The sequence below is a fragment of the Pleurodeles waltl genome, chromosome 1_2 (assembly GCF_031143425.1).
Source record: "Pleurodeles waltl isolate 20211129_DDA chromosome 1_2, aPleWal1.hap1.20221129, whole genome shotgun sequence".
Taxonomy (NCBI): Eukaryota; Metazoa; Chordata; class Amphibia; order Caudata; family Salamandridae; genus Pleurodeles; species Pleurodeles waltl.
Window position 1 is genome coordinate 176,446,426 of NC_090437.1, and position 13,717 is coordinate 176,460,142.

General features: G+C 41.9%; 2 protein-coding genes across 3 annotated transcripts in view; one reads left to right on the forward strand and one right to left on the reverse strand.

Annotated features, from left to right (window-relative positions):
* GTF2E2 (general transcription factor IIE subunit 2) overlaps positions 1-13,717 on the reverse strand; it is a 226,490-nt gene that overhangs the window by 138,685 nt on the left and 74,088 nt on the right. The gene's annotated exons all lie outside the window — the stretch shown is intronic.
* SMIM18 (small integral membrane protein 18) overlaps positions 3,773-13,717 on the forward strand; it is a 45,299-nt gene continuing 35,354 nt past the window's right edge. The window contains exon 1 of the mRNA XM_069237403.1: positions 3,773-3,866. The gene's annotated coding sequence lies outside the window, so the exon portion shown is untranslated. The remainder of the gene's footprint in view (positions 3,867-13,717) is intronic.

Below are 13,717 nucleotides of genomic sequence, written 5' to 3' on the forward strand. Positions count from 1 at the left end.
GGGAAACAATGGCTGAAGTTCGCACAAAGCCTAAGATAGTTCTGAAAGAACTTTATGACTCATCTTGCTGCCATAATAGGAGGTGTTATTTCGAGTTTCTCATCAAAAACCTGTACACCTGAGAAAGGTATGTAAGGATTCCCTGCGGTGTGCCTACAACAGGCTTCTCCCACAAAACCTTCTGAGCTCGTGGTAGCTCTGTGGTCACCTCTAAGTAGCTCTCCTTTGTGCAGCCCAACTTAACTTTGAAGCTTTTGCTTGGTTGAATTCATACATTGTAAACTAAAATTTAAAAGTGTTTATTTCAGACACAAAATGAGTGTATTTTCATAACTCATTATGTCGCACTTATGGCGACAAAAGCAAACAAACACAAATGATGGACGGAATGCGGAACCAATCAAACATTCACCCCCAGTCACAGATCTGGGTTTAATCCATCAATTCTTTTGCTCACCATGCCACCACAGTTTGGGACCCACCATATGCAAATCAGCCTTGACCTTGTTCCCCATGGGAGCAGTCCAACCCGAACTGCCAGGCCAGGTCAAGACCTATCATACGTTGCTCCTCTCACTGTGGCACCCTCGTGTTATCTTCTTTGAACTATAGGGTTAGGAAAATGGCTGCCTCTACTAACTGAACTCTATTTGAAGAGGTCTATCAATCTTGAAGACGTAAAGTGCATGGGTCTGGAGTCACGACTCCTTTCTTCGATTTTGGAGACAACACCTTATGCCATCTTCTTGCCTAGAACTAACCTATGTGCTTGGTTGGTGACCCACCAGAGTTTATCAAGAGCACGTGTTGTCGCCTAGTGTTGAGCTCTACTCAAATCAGTTGGTTAATGAACCAACTGCTGAGGTCTTGGCAGAATGTGAATGTCACAGATTACAATCCTGACATAGCTTTTTTACCTATTTATCTCTGCAAGGTCGATGCAAATGAATTCTAGCACTTTGTTAAAAATGGAAGCTGCTTTGCACCGCTAAGAAATGGCAGAACCTCTATTACAAAGAGCTACATAAAAAAGTGTTATTCCCAGACTGCCCCAACACATACCAGACAAAGAACCCTAGGGGGGAGGATGTGAACATTATATGATTCTGGGCAAAACACATAATTTCCACTTGCTACCACAAATGAATGTGTTCTTGTGTAATGTAACTGGTGCTCTTGTAAAGCGCTGTAATACATTTGTATCAAGTTTGTGCTATATGAAACTGCAAAATAAATAAAGCGCACCAATACCTTTGTGTTGAGTTTGCGCTACATAAAACTACACAACAAAACCATAAAATGAAAAAAAAGACCCCGCAGACATCCCAAAGAAACAGCAAGATGCCTGAAAACAAGGAAGAGGAAGGGAAAACATTTTGTTGGCATGGTGGCCCTCCTTGTCCTCTGGTTTGCTTATGGAGCAGGCATACTTAAACTTGCAAGCTCACTTCAGATTGCTAATAAAATACTTTTCTTTTGGAGTGCGCATCTGTACTGTGGTCAGGCAAAAGTAACAAATCTGTTTCCACAATTCAAATCTTGGTTCAGCATGCTGCCTTCTGCAGGATACCATTACACAATTAGGGATCTATAATCAACACCTTTACAGTACCACCACCAGTATCATCTGTGGTTCTAGGCTGTGGGTCTCCAATGTTTACTGTAATAAAGGTTACTTTTGTTAAATGAAAATCATGATGCGCTGCTATTATTAGTGTTGTAATAGTGACCATATCAGACAAGATTACCTTAGTGGTCATCCTATGTAGGATTACCAGCAGTTATCACCTCAGTGTATCAGGAGAGCTGCCAGCAGTAATGTTATTAAAAAAAAAAAGAAAAAAAAAAAAAGCATTTTGGAATGCCTCTACATAGATTATACATAAACGCCACAGTTGCAATGCCTGCACATCAAGGTAAACTGTTAGTAATATATCTCCCAATTGTCATATGATTTATCAAATATCATCTTTAAATATATTTTGTAAATTCAGCCATTTTTGGAGCTATCAAGGTTCATTAGTTCCCAGGACAGTCACTGCTTGTTTGTACTTCTACCAAGAGGACCACTATATTAGGTACCCCTTTGACATTTTTAACCACTCACATCACCAACCTACACTCGCTAGGCCCGCACTTACTTTCATCATAACTACAGCTTATTTGAAAGATCTCCGACAAACAGCCCCCTCAAAGGGGCCCGCTGGGAGTTACAGCACCGGGCCAATGAGGAGCTGCCCGATGATGAAGCATGACACTGGGAGTGTGAGGGCTATCACTTATCAGTCGGATCCCCCGAGCCAACTGATTAGGCCTTTTCCGACCACAACTTCCCTCTCCTCTTTTCTTTTTTCATGAGGAACGGCAAACCGGTGTGGTTTATTTTAGTTTACAACTCTTATGGTGCCCTACTATTCACATTCATTTAGGACTCACTATTTGTAATGAATATCTCAAATTAAATTACAATTTGGGTCTTCAAGCAGACTCCTCGCCAGGTTACTTGCAGCTGCCCCTGGGTTGCAATATATTGGACTGACATTCATTAACTTTATAATAGTAGCAGAAGTAACAGAAATGAATAGCCCAACAAACAAAGGGCATCGCCAGTGGAGAAGCAGGAAACTCATCTGATGTACTGAGAAATACCTTGGAGCAAGAAAGCAAGTGCAAGTTCCGAATCCAGAAAAAGGAAGCGCCCTTCTAGTTAGTTCGAAAAAACACTCGTTGTAAGTAGTCAATAGACAAAAATCATGCTTTTGTTACACCCACCGTATAAAACGATTACAGAACACAAGACACGATTTTAAGAAATACAGAGAAACATGTTGAAGAGGCTTCCATTTTCCAGGCAATATAGGTCACTGAAGTTAGTCACGCAGTGTTCCACTGAGACACCTAGCCCCAGCTGAAAAGATCTGAATTAAAAAAAAAAAAAAAAAACACCAAAACATATGCACCTGGTCTGAAGTATCTCCGTGGCTGCAGAGCTGGTGGATGCGCCTTTCTTTGTGGTCCAGACTATTGCTGGTCCGCACCTAGGAAGGCGCTGCACTGTGACTGGTCCGAGCGTTATGCAGGCATCAAGCTCGGACGATTGTAAGACTGGGAGAAATTGTAACTACGTTGGCAAAAAAAAAAATCAAACATTTTTGAATAATTTCTGTATGCAACTCATTCGTGCAGAAAATTATGTATTTTTTTTCTCTCGAACTAGTCCTGCCAGAACCTCCCAAGAATTTTTTAATTGAAGAGCGTGCCTACATGAAAAAGTCATGCGTAATACTGGCTAACCACATTTCACATTCAAAGAATACTTTTTCGATTTATTTTACGAACTTTCGACAATTTCACAAGAAAAAAAAATTGCGATTTTGATCGACCCTCCTTAGATCATTTTTCACCGTTACTCAATATGTGAGATCACTTTAAATAGTTCCCCAACATAACAAGATGCTTGTTTGTAACTAACTCCCTTCTCTGCGGTCAACCACACCAGTGAGAATACCGTGCGATAAAAAATTAAAGTCTGCTGGCCGGATAACATTTCAGTCACCACGCTTGTGAGTGATAATCCGCTACCTCAGTTGCAAAGCACTTTTTATAAACTCTCTAGCTGTAAATGCACCGCGTCTGCCTGTTAATGCGTTCCGGCATAAAAATAGGCATTAGATTGCATGTGCATCGCCCACCGGAGCAGACAATGCTGCTCGGATGCATGAATGATTAACTCCTGTGGGTGGAGGGGCTTCATGGCTGTATAAAGCTCGGACCAATCACAGAGCAGCGCCATCCTAGATGGGCAGAGGCAATAGGCTGGACCACAGAGAGAGCAGCGCTTCTCCATCAGCCCTGCAGACAAGGAGGTACGTCGGTGAATTTATTTCTACATTCTGTGCTTTTAATAAATGTTCGCTGCGAATGAAATGTATTTAGAACAGGAAGGCTATCTGCAGGTCCTTGCCTGTAAACCAAGACAGAACTGTAAGGCAGCGAGTCCGATATTTGTCTTAAAAAGATACGTCTGTCTCGGAGCGGACGGGTGCCTTGCCTCCTTAGCTTAGCATCTGTGTTCTCGATGGTTGATGCTGGGATGCCAGCTTCAATCTGATCGCTGGCGTGCCCAGCTTGTGCGGTGACAAGCATGTGTCCACCCCCGGCGGACTAGTACCTGCAACCACACCCCACACCCCGTTTCCGCATTAGCAAGGCCAGAAAACCAGAACAAGAGAATACAGCGGAGAGCCCGAATTAATTTCCCTCCATGAACACGAATCAGCAGAAATGACATGCATGGCATATTCCAATTTCCCTACAGTAGCGCAATGACCAAGCATTTTTCTAAAAAGGTCGCATAAAAAGGCATCGCTACTTAACAGTAGAACAACTATCGATACCAAGTAAAGTAATGGACTGGCCAGTTTAAAATATGCCAAATCATTTCTACTATAAAAGCACTGACCGACACATTTACTAGAACATGCGTTTCAAGTATGTTGTTTCCTACTGTACGCCACAAATAAGAGATGCTATTTTAAGCTCTGCACAGTAACACAAAAAGATCTGTTAATTGTCGTTTCCCGTGGTTTTACTACATAGATAGCATTTTAAACTGACAAGCACTGAACGCTCACATGTAGTAAATAACGAATATGGCGTACAAAATACGTCATCAATTTAACACCAACGAAATAGATGGCTCAAAGATATGAACTACGAATATTGCTGAAAACAACGATTAACCTGTTCTGTTGAACTACAAAATACATAAACCAAAACTAATGAAGCACCATATGTGAAGATCACCATCAAACAAATGAAAAACAAGTATTGACAAAGCCAATAGGTCTCACCAAGGAGAGAACAGCAGCATGACCGTTTTTTTTTGTTTTTCAAAAGCACTATGAGGAGGCAGGGCGTTTTTTTATTTTTTATTATTTTTTGCTTTCAGCCACGCTTCCCTTTTCTGCTGGCAGGATGGAAGGCAACACAGAGGGAGGGGGGTGATTTGTAGAGCACACTATCACCCGGTAGGGGGGTCCTAGTGCTGAGCAGAAGATTGCCTAGCCACACCTAGGGCCTAGTGGGACTAATCGAAAAGCCAGGTCTTCAGCTCCTTGCAGAATTCAAGAAGTGAGGAGGGGGCTCTTATGTGTAGCGGCAGGTCATTCATGCTTTAGGAGCGATGTAGAAGGCTCAGCTGCCAGATCTGGTTTCTGTATTCGTGGGATTTGTGCAAGTAGGAGTCTAGATGAGTGGAGGTATCTGGAAGGTTTGTAGAAGCAGAAGCGATTGTTGACGTATGCCAGGCCAGTGTTATCTAGTGCCTTGAAAATGTGAGTGAGGAGTCTGAATTGTGCTAATTTGTGAAAGGAGAGACATTGAAGCGCCTTTAGGAATAGAGTGATGCAAGTGTAGTGTGGAAAACAGAGTGATTTTAGCCACCAAGTTCTGAATGGTCTGCAGCCTTCTGGTTAGTTTTTTTTTTAATCCCAACAGAGAGCCTTCCCGTAGTCCAGCTTGATAGTGACCAGAAGGTGTGTGATGGTTTTTCCAGGTGCTGTTTAGGAGCTATTTGAAAACCCCCCTCAGCATCTTCAGAGTATGGAAGTATGAGGCAGTGACGGCACTGATTTGACCTGTCACGTTGAGTTTGCAGTCGATGAAGATCACAAGGCTCTTGGTAAGGGTTGAGTGTGTCAGTCCTAGCTCTGTTGGCCATCAGATGGAGTCTCCACAGTGATGTGCTTTTACCAAAGACAACGATTTTGGTCTTTTCAGTGTTCAGCTCTACGAGGCTGGTGTTTGTCCAGTGGGTGATTTCAGTTATGCAGGCACTAAACTTGATACAGGACTGGGCATATTGTCCGTGAGGCAGAGAATGAGCTGTGTGTTATTTGCATAAGAGAGGACATTGATATTGTGAGAGCAGATGATGCCTGGTAGAGGGATCAAGTATGTGTTGAGGGTCGATCTCAGGGATGATCGTTGCAGAACTCCACATAGAAGGTCACAGGTGTCTGAGGTGTATGGTGCCAGGCTGACTGACTGGGTCCTTCCAGTCAAGAACAGGAAGATCCATCACAGTACGTGTCCTTGGATTCTGATGTTGTGTAGGCATTGGATGAAGATGAGGTGCAAGACTGTGTCAAACCTGGAGAGGTCCAGGAGTATGAAGGCTGCCATGTCTCCTCTGGCCAATCATGTAGAAGTCATTGTGGCAGCGATGAGGGCAGTTTTCAAGCTGCGGTTGAGTCTGACACCAGATTGAGTGGTGTTGAGGAGCTGGTGGTCGTTGAGGTTTTCGGTGTGGTGTCTGTTGATGATTTTCTCTAAGATACTGGTGGGAACGGTAGCAGGAAGACTAGTCTCTAATTGACTAGCACTGAAGGATTTGCATACGGTTTCTTCAGCAATGCGAGGGCAGTTGGGCGTTTCCAAGCATCTGGGAAGGTTGCAGAAGAGATGGAGGTATTCAGAATGGGTGCAAGCATGTTGCTGATGGGTTGCAGTCCTCTGGAGTAGTCATGGTGGCAGCAGTGTCTTCTGGGATGATAGAATGAAACACTATGGGAGCCACATCCCCGTAATGAGGCGACAATCAAGAAAACGGATGGTAAAGCACATGTTCCCCTCTACGGGTTCTTGCACTACATAAAATATTGCCACTTCAAGACAAGTCCCAAGAAGATGCATTTATTTATGGGGTGACTGCACAGGGCAGTGCTGTCAGACACAGAAACCCACAAGCTGTTTTATTTTGCAGATGCCACAATGAGGGTGGGGGCAACTTAATACTTAACAGGAGTGTGGTAAACCCACGGAACAACAGCAAGCAGATCAGCAGAAAAATAAAATACTTTGAAAAAAGGACAGTCGCAGGTGGATTCATGGGTAAAAAAGGGACCAGGCTCCACTAGTCATCAGGCAAGGGGCGGGTATAAGGTGACAAGGAGTTTAAATCTCCCAGTAGTTTTCAAAGTGCTAAACATCTTGAGGGCTGGAAGAGATAGTATGTCACAGAAACGTACTTTGAGGGAGTTGCATCAATATGTAGGCAGAATGAGCAGCAGCAGTGCATTTGTACAGGACAGCACATTTCCTCAAGACACTCCTGTAACACTTCCAAGGACAGATGCAAACTATTTAAAAGCAAAGTAGTATGGGCAGCACGTCCCCCGACTCTCTCCAACTGCCCTGCGAAGTACGCAAGTAAAAACAGTTCAGAGCCTGTCAAAAAACAAGCAAAGGCCACAGCGAGGATAGCCTCAAGCACGTCGCAGGTGCAGACTATACAGACAACAACGAGCTGTCAGTGAAGGAATACACAAAAGCATTGACAAAGTCAATAGTCGTTGCTGACAACAGCTATTGGCTTGGTCAATGTTTTGTTTAGCCATGCTGTACAACAGCGCAGCTGCTGTGCAACACAGCGGAAAGTAAAACTTTTTTTTTTTTTAAGTTTCATAATTTTTTCGCTACTCTCAGCCATGCTGCACAGAAGATGTGCAGCTGTACAATATGGCTTAACAACACATTTGCAAAATTAATAGCTTTCAAGTTTACAAGATCTATTGGCTTTGCCAATGCTTGTTTTTTTATGCCAGGACAGGAAGGTGGGAAAAGGCATTTGGGAGTGGCTTTTTACTACTCTGTATTAAAACCAGCAAAAAGGTATTTTGTTACATGAACCTCAGAGTACTGCAGCAGGCTACATTTTTGTTTCCCTACCCTGACAAACCATAGGGATAGGCGTGCACTGTGATAATCCTTGCTAGACCCAAGAGATACTATATTGCTATGACAACAGTAATTTTGTAGACATTTGTTATTTTGTGACTGTATGCCTGATGATTGCCTTGTGAGAAACTTTACATGCAATACAGTACGCCTAAGTGAGTTAAGGTGAAAAGGAATGACAAAAGCTACAGGCCTGCTTAGTTTATTGGGGGAAAGTTAAACCCAGTCTCATATTTCTCATCTGTTTATTAGGACAAACACAGTAGATCTGGCTTATTTATTGTGAAAAGCTGTTAAAGCCAAAATACATTTAACAGTGGAATATTATCATACACTGCACTGTTACATGTACAGACAGGTACTTTGTTATGTGAAATCTCACAGATTACCATAATAGGCAAATCCTCTGGTGATGGTCATCCCTGCTGGCAAACCCAGGAGGAAGAACATTTTCACTGTGATAATCCTTGGTAGGCCCTTTTGAGAAGGGCCGGTTATGTTATGTTATATGGATTTATATAGTGCCTGACTGCCTCAAAACTGAAACCATAACATCACACAGAAATACCCCGGAAATCAAGATCTAAATAGCCATGTCTTTATGGCCTTTCTAAATGAAAGTGCCTGCGTCATTGCTTGAATATTAAGAGGAAGGAAGTTCCAAAGCTTCGCTCCCTGATACGCCAGCGATTTTCCACCCCATCTGTCTTTCTTCACTTTCGGGATCACTGCTAACAGTGCTAAGGAAGATCTAAGTGATCTGTTTGGTGCATAGAATGGAGCTAGAGACCTTAGCATTTCTGGGCCCTGGTTATGCAATGCTCTGTACATAAGGCATAATGCTTTGAATTGTATCCTCTTGGCCACCGGGAGCCAATCTAGCAAGGAAATTCCTGCCCTTATAGATTTGTTCTTGGGGACATCCAGCAGCAGACGCACCGTGGCATTCTGAACTCTCTGCAATCTTTTAATAACATAGCTTGGTGATCCAATAAACAAGGCATTTCCGTAATCATTCCGAGAACCAATCAATGACTGAACAATTAATCTTTTAGCTATAAATGGGAGAACAGTAAAAACCTTCCTCAACATCCTAAGAAGGGCAAAAGACGCGACCGCTATTTTGTTAGCATAATGAGACATTGAGAGTTGTGGTTCTAACCAGACTCCCAAGCTTTTAGTGAGTTCTTTGGGAGGAGGAAGAGAACCCCAACCATCTATAGTTGTTGGAATCACGAAGGGCTTTGTTGGATGCCCAAGAAACATCATCTCTGTTTTCTCATCATTGAGTTTTAATTTACTTCTCGTCATCCAAGCAGCAACTGCTTGGAGACAGGGTCCAAATGTTGCCTCCAAGTCGCGAGAGTCTTTTAAGAATGAGGATTAGTTGTGTATCGTCTGCATATGATGCCACCTTCAGGTCAAAAGGTTTGACAATTCCCGCCAGAGGCAACATATAGATATTAAATAATGTGGGGCTAAGGGAGGACCCCTGTGGAACTCCACAACAGCCAAAGGTTCGTTGTGACAGGTGGGATCTATATAATACCTGAAATGACCACCTGTCACTGATAAATGAGGTAATCCATTCTAAAGCTGAACCAGAAACTCCAAATTATTTTACTCTATTCTTTAATATATCCAAATCCACCATGTCAAACACAGCACTAAGGTCCAGCAGGATAATAGCTGTCTCTATCCCGTTATCTAACTGCTTTTTGGCTTCTTCTGTGACAGCGATTAAAGCGGTTTCAGTGCCATGCAACAGTCTGAAGCCCATCTGAGTGGGGTGTAAAATCTTATTCTCTTCCATAAAAAAAGAGAGCTGGGAGTGTACATGTTTTTCTGCTATTTTAGTCAGGAAAGGCAGCAATGAGATAGGCCTATAATTGCTGAACAATTCCAGATCAAGATTCGACTTCTTCAAGAGTGGCTTGATAATAGCCTGTTTCGTGATTCTGGAACTATCCCAGTGCTAAGTGAGGAATTAATAAGTTTCGTGATTACGGCGACCATCACTGGCCAACCCATAGATAGTATCTGGGGCGGTGCTGGATCAAGACGGGAGCCTGATTTAATGTTTACCAGATGTCTCTTTACGGCATCTTCTTGTATTAGAGGAAATTCAGACAGGGTTGCTATCTCCCTCGATTCTTGCTTAGTAGCTTCATATTCCACATTCAGGACTCTAGGAAAGGTCGCATAAATGTCGAACACTTTTTGTTGAAAGTAGGATGCCAATTTGTTGACATGGCCCTGAGGTGCGTCCAAAGATGCCAGATCCTCTAGGGGTTGAGTAATTTCTTTAAGGACACGAAAAATCTCTTTAGGTGAATTGGCCGCTAGTTCAATTTTAGATGTATAATATCTAGTCTGGGCAGTTTTTATTTCGGTATGATACAACCGAATTGCTTTCTTATATTCTAGTTTTATCGTTTCATCTTGAGATTTTCTCCATCTCCTTTCCCATTTCCTGCAATCTCCTTTGAGTTGCAGCAAGTCCGAAGTAAACCAAGGAGAGTTCCACCTGCAGCGACCTTTTGCAGATACGGAAAGTGGTAAAATTACTTCTAGACTAACAGTAATCCAGTTGTTAAAGGATTTTGACATGTCTGTGGCATTGTTTTGTATATTATTATGCCAACTACAATTTTGTACATATTTTCGTTTTAGACCTTGATGCTGGATAGTTGCCAGTTTATGAGCACGTCAATAGGCCTGTATTGGTTGTGGAGTCAAGCCAATGGTCAAGGTTATATGCCTTGTTGGTTCATTGGGAATAACTATGTCGGACTGCATAGGGTTGATTAGAATATTATGCAAAGTTAAGACAAAACCTATAGACCTGACTAGCTTACTGCAAAAACCACATGTTCAAGGCAGTGGGGCTTTTAAAGATGGATTGGTATTCCACTGAACATGTGGGCAGGCATTTTGGTACATCAAATGTCATAGATCAATGTAGTAGGAAAGGGTTTGTGTGCTGGTGATCGCCTTTTACAAAGAAGAGCATAGAAGATTTGCCGTTTGATAAATCTTATTAGGCACTCTTAGGGATTTTATATTGCTTTGACAACTGTCATTTGAACATATCTGTAGTGTTATTACAGTATACCCAATGGCTCAAAACTGCAGGGGAGAGTTAGTTATGTTGTCACTGATAAAGGCTACATGTCGAATTGCTTTTTTGGGAAAAGGTATTTCAGATTCTGCTGGTCTGTTTTTTCATTCTGAAAAGTTACAACCAAGGCAGGAGGCCCAATTTATTTATTTTGAAATACATATGTAAAAGTCAATAGGCTTTAAAAGGGTGAATTATTATGCCTGCAGACATGTATTTTGTTGTATGAAACCTCACTGATTACCTTTGTATGTAAGAATGTTGGTGCTGATGAACCCCTCTGACAAACCCTAGCAGCAGATTTTCACTGTAATCATTCTTGCTGAATCCCTTCAAAGGCTTGAAAGGCTTAGTCGTCTTTAAAGATCTTGTAATAAAAACTTGTGCACATGGCAAAGAATGTACATAGTAGGGGCTTGGATACCTAAAGGGGTAAGTGTGTCTAGAAGGACTGAGCTACAGTGTAATTATTTTATACAGGGAGTGCAGAATTATTAGGCAAGTTGTATTTTTGAGGATTAATTTTATTATTGAACAACAACCATGTTCTCAATGAACCCAAAAAACTCATTAATATCAAAACTGAATATTTTTGGAAGTAGTTTTTAGTTTGTTTTTAGTTTTAGCTATGTTAGGGGGATATCTGTGTGTGCAGGTGACTATCACTGTGCATAATTATTAGGCAACTTAACAAAAAAAATATATATACCCATTTCAATTATTTATCATTACCAGTGAAACCAATATAACATCTCAACATTCACAAATATACATTTCTGACATTCAAAAACAAAACAAAAACAAATCAGTGACCAATATAGCCACCTTTCTTTGCAAGGACACTCAAAAGCCTGCCATCCATGGATTCTGTCACTGTTTTGATCTGTTCACCATCAACATTGCGTGCAGCAGCAACCACAGCCTCCCAGACACTGTTCAGAGAGGTGTACTGTTTTCCCTCCTTGTAAATCTCACATTTGATGATGGACCACAGGTTCTCAATGGGGTTCAAATCAGGTGAACAAGGAGGCCATGTCATTAGATTTCCTTCTTTTATACCCTTTCTTGCCAGCCATGCTGTGGAGTACTTGGACGCGTGTGATGGAGCATTGTCCTGCATGAAAATCATATTTTTCTTGAAGGATGCAGACTTCTTCCTGTACCACTGCTTGAAGAAGGTGTCTTCCAGGAACTGGCAGTAGGACTGGGAGTTGAGCTTGACTCTATCCTCAACCCGAAAAGGCCCCACAAGCTCATCTTTGATGATACCAGCCCAAACCAGTACTCCACCTCCACCTTGCTGGCGTCTGAGTCGGACTGGAGCTCTCTGCCCTTTACCAATCCAGCCACGGGCCCATCCATCTGGCCCATCAAGACTCACTCTCATTTCATCAGTCCATAAAACCTTAGAAAAATCAGTCTTGAGATATTTCTTGGCCCAGTCTTGACGTTTCAGCTTGTGTGTCTTGTTCAGTGGTGGTCGTCTTTCAGCCTTTCTTACCTTGGCCATGTCTCTGAGTATTGCACACCTTGTGCTTTTGGGCACTCCAGTGATGTTGCAGCTCTGAAATATGGCCAAACTGGTGGCAAGTGGCATCGTGGCAGCTGCACGCTTGACTTTTCTCAGTTCATGGGCAGTTATTTTGCGCCTTGGTTTTTCCACACGCTTCTTGCGACCCTGTTGACTATTTTGAATGAAACGCTTGATTGTTCGATGATCACGCTTCAGAAGCTTTGCAATTTTAAGAGTGCTGCATCCCTCTGCAAGATATCTCACTATTTTTGACTTTTCTGAGCCTGTCAAGTCCTTCTTTTGACCCATTTTGCCAAAGGAAAGGAAGTTGCCTAATAATTATGCACACCTGATATAGGGTGTTGATGTCATTAGACCACACCCCTTCTCATTACAGAGATGCACATCACCTAATATGCTTAATTGGTAGTAGGCTTTCGAGCCTATACAGCTTGGAGTAAGACAACATGCATAAAGAGGATGATGTGGTCAAAATACTAATTTGCCTAATAATTCTGCACTCCCTGTATAAGCACATATGCTTATGAAATTTATGTTTTACATGAATCTGAATGATTTAATATTTATTTACACATTTCTGTGTGGCTGACTGGTTTGTTAACATTATTATAGAAGACAAGCTTATTGTTGTTGTCAACGGGTGACCACTTCAGTGTTCAAAGCAAGCCTACTGGCTTTGTCAAGGGAACAACACATCACTATACAAAGAAAAATATATTGGCTTTGTCAATGAGTCACTAAATCAGTATATGAAATCAAGCATGCTGGCCTTGTCTCACAATATGAAACACTTGTTAGTCTTTCTTTTACAGCCCTCAGGCCACATAATGCATCCATAAAACCAGTCACAAGAAACCTTGCAATCCTCAGCTGAACAGCAATAGTACCAGCTCTGGAAATGCTTATACACATCTTCAATCTTTCCTGTGGTTACGTTGTATACACCTCAAGAAACAAAGGGTTACTTTTAATAAATTATTTATGGGGGTGGGGGTGCCCCTTTCCCCTCTAGGACCACACCCACAAGGGCTAAAAAGTCAGGGTATCCTTATGTCAAGCCTTGAAAAATCATAAAAATGTTATCAGACCTACAGGTCTAGAGCCCTTAATATTATACTTGACATAACTGTAATACTCATGACCCATAAAGTGGCCTAAAATTGTGTGATCCTAGGAAAATATTGTATTTCACTGAGCTGTCTTTTTCTTCATTATCAAATACGTGAGTTCATCAAGTCTGCTGTACAAAAATCCGTTTTGTTTGACTTAATAACTAACCTTTTGCTCCATGAAGAATACAAATCTAGCTATTGTATACGGTA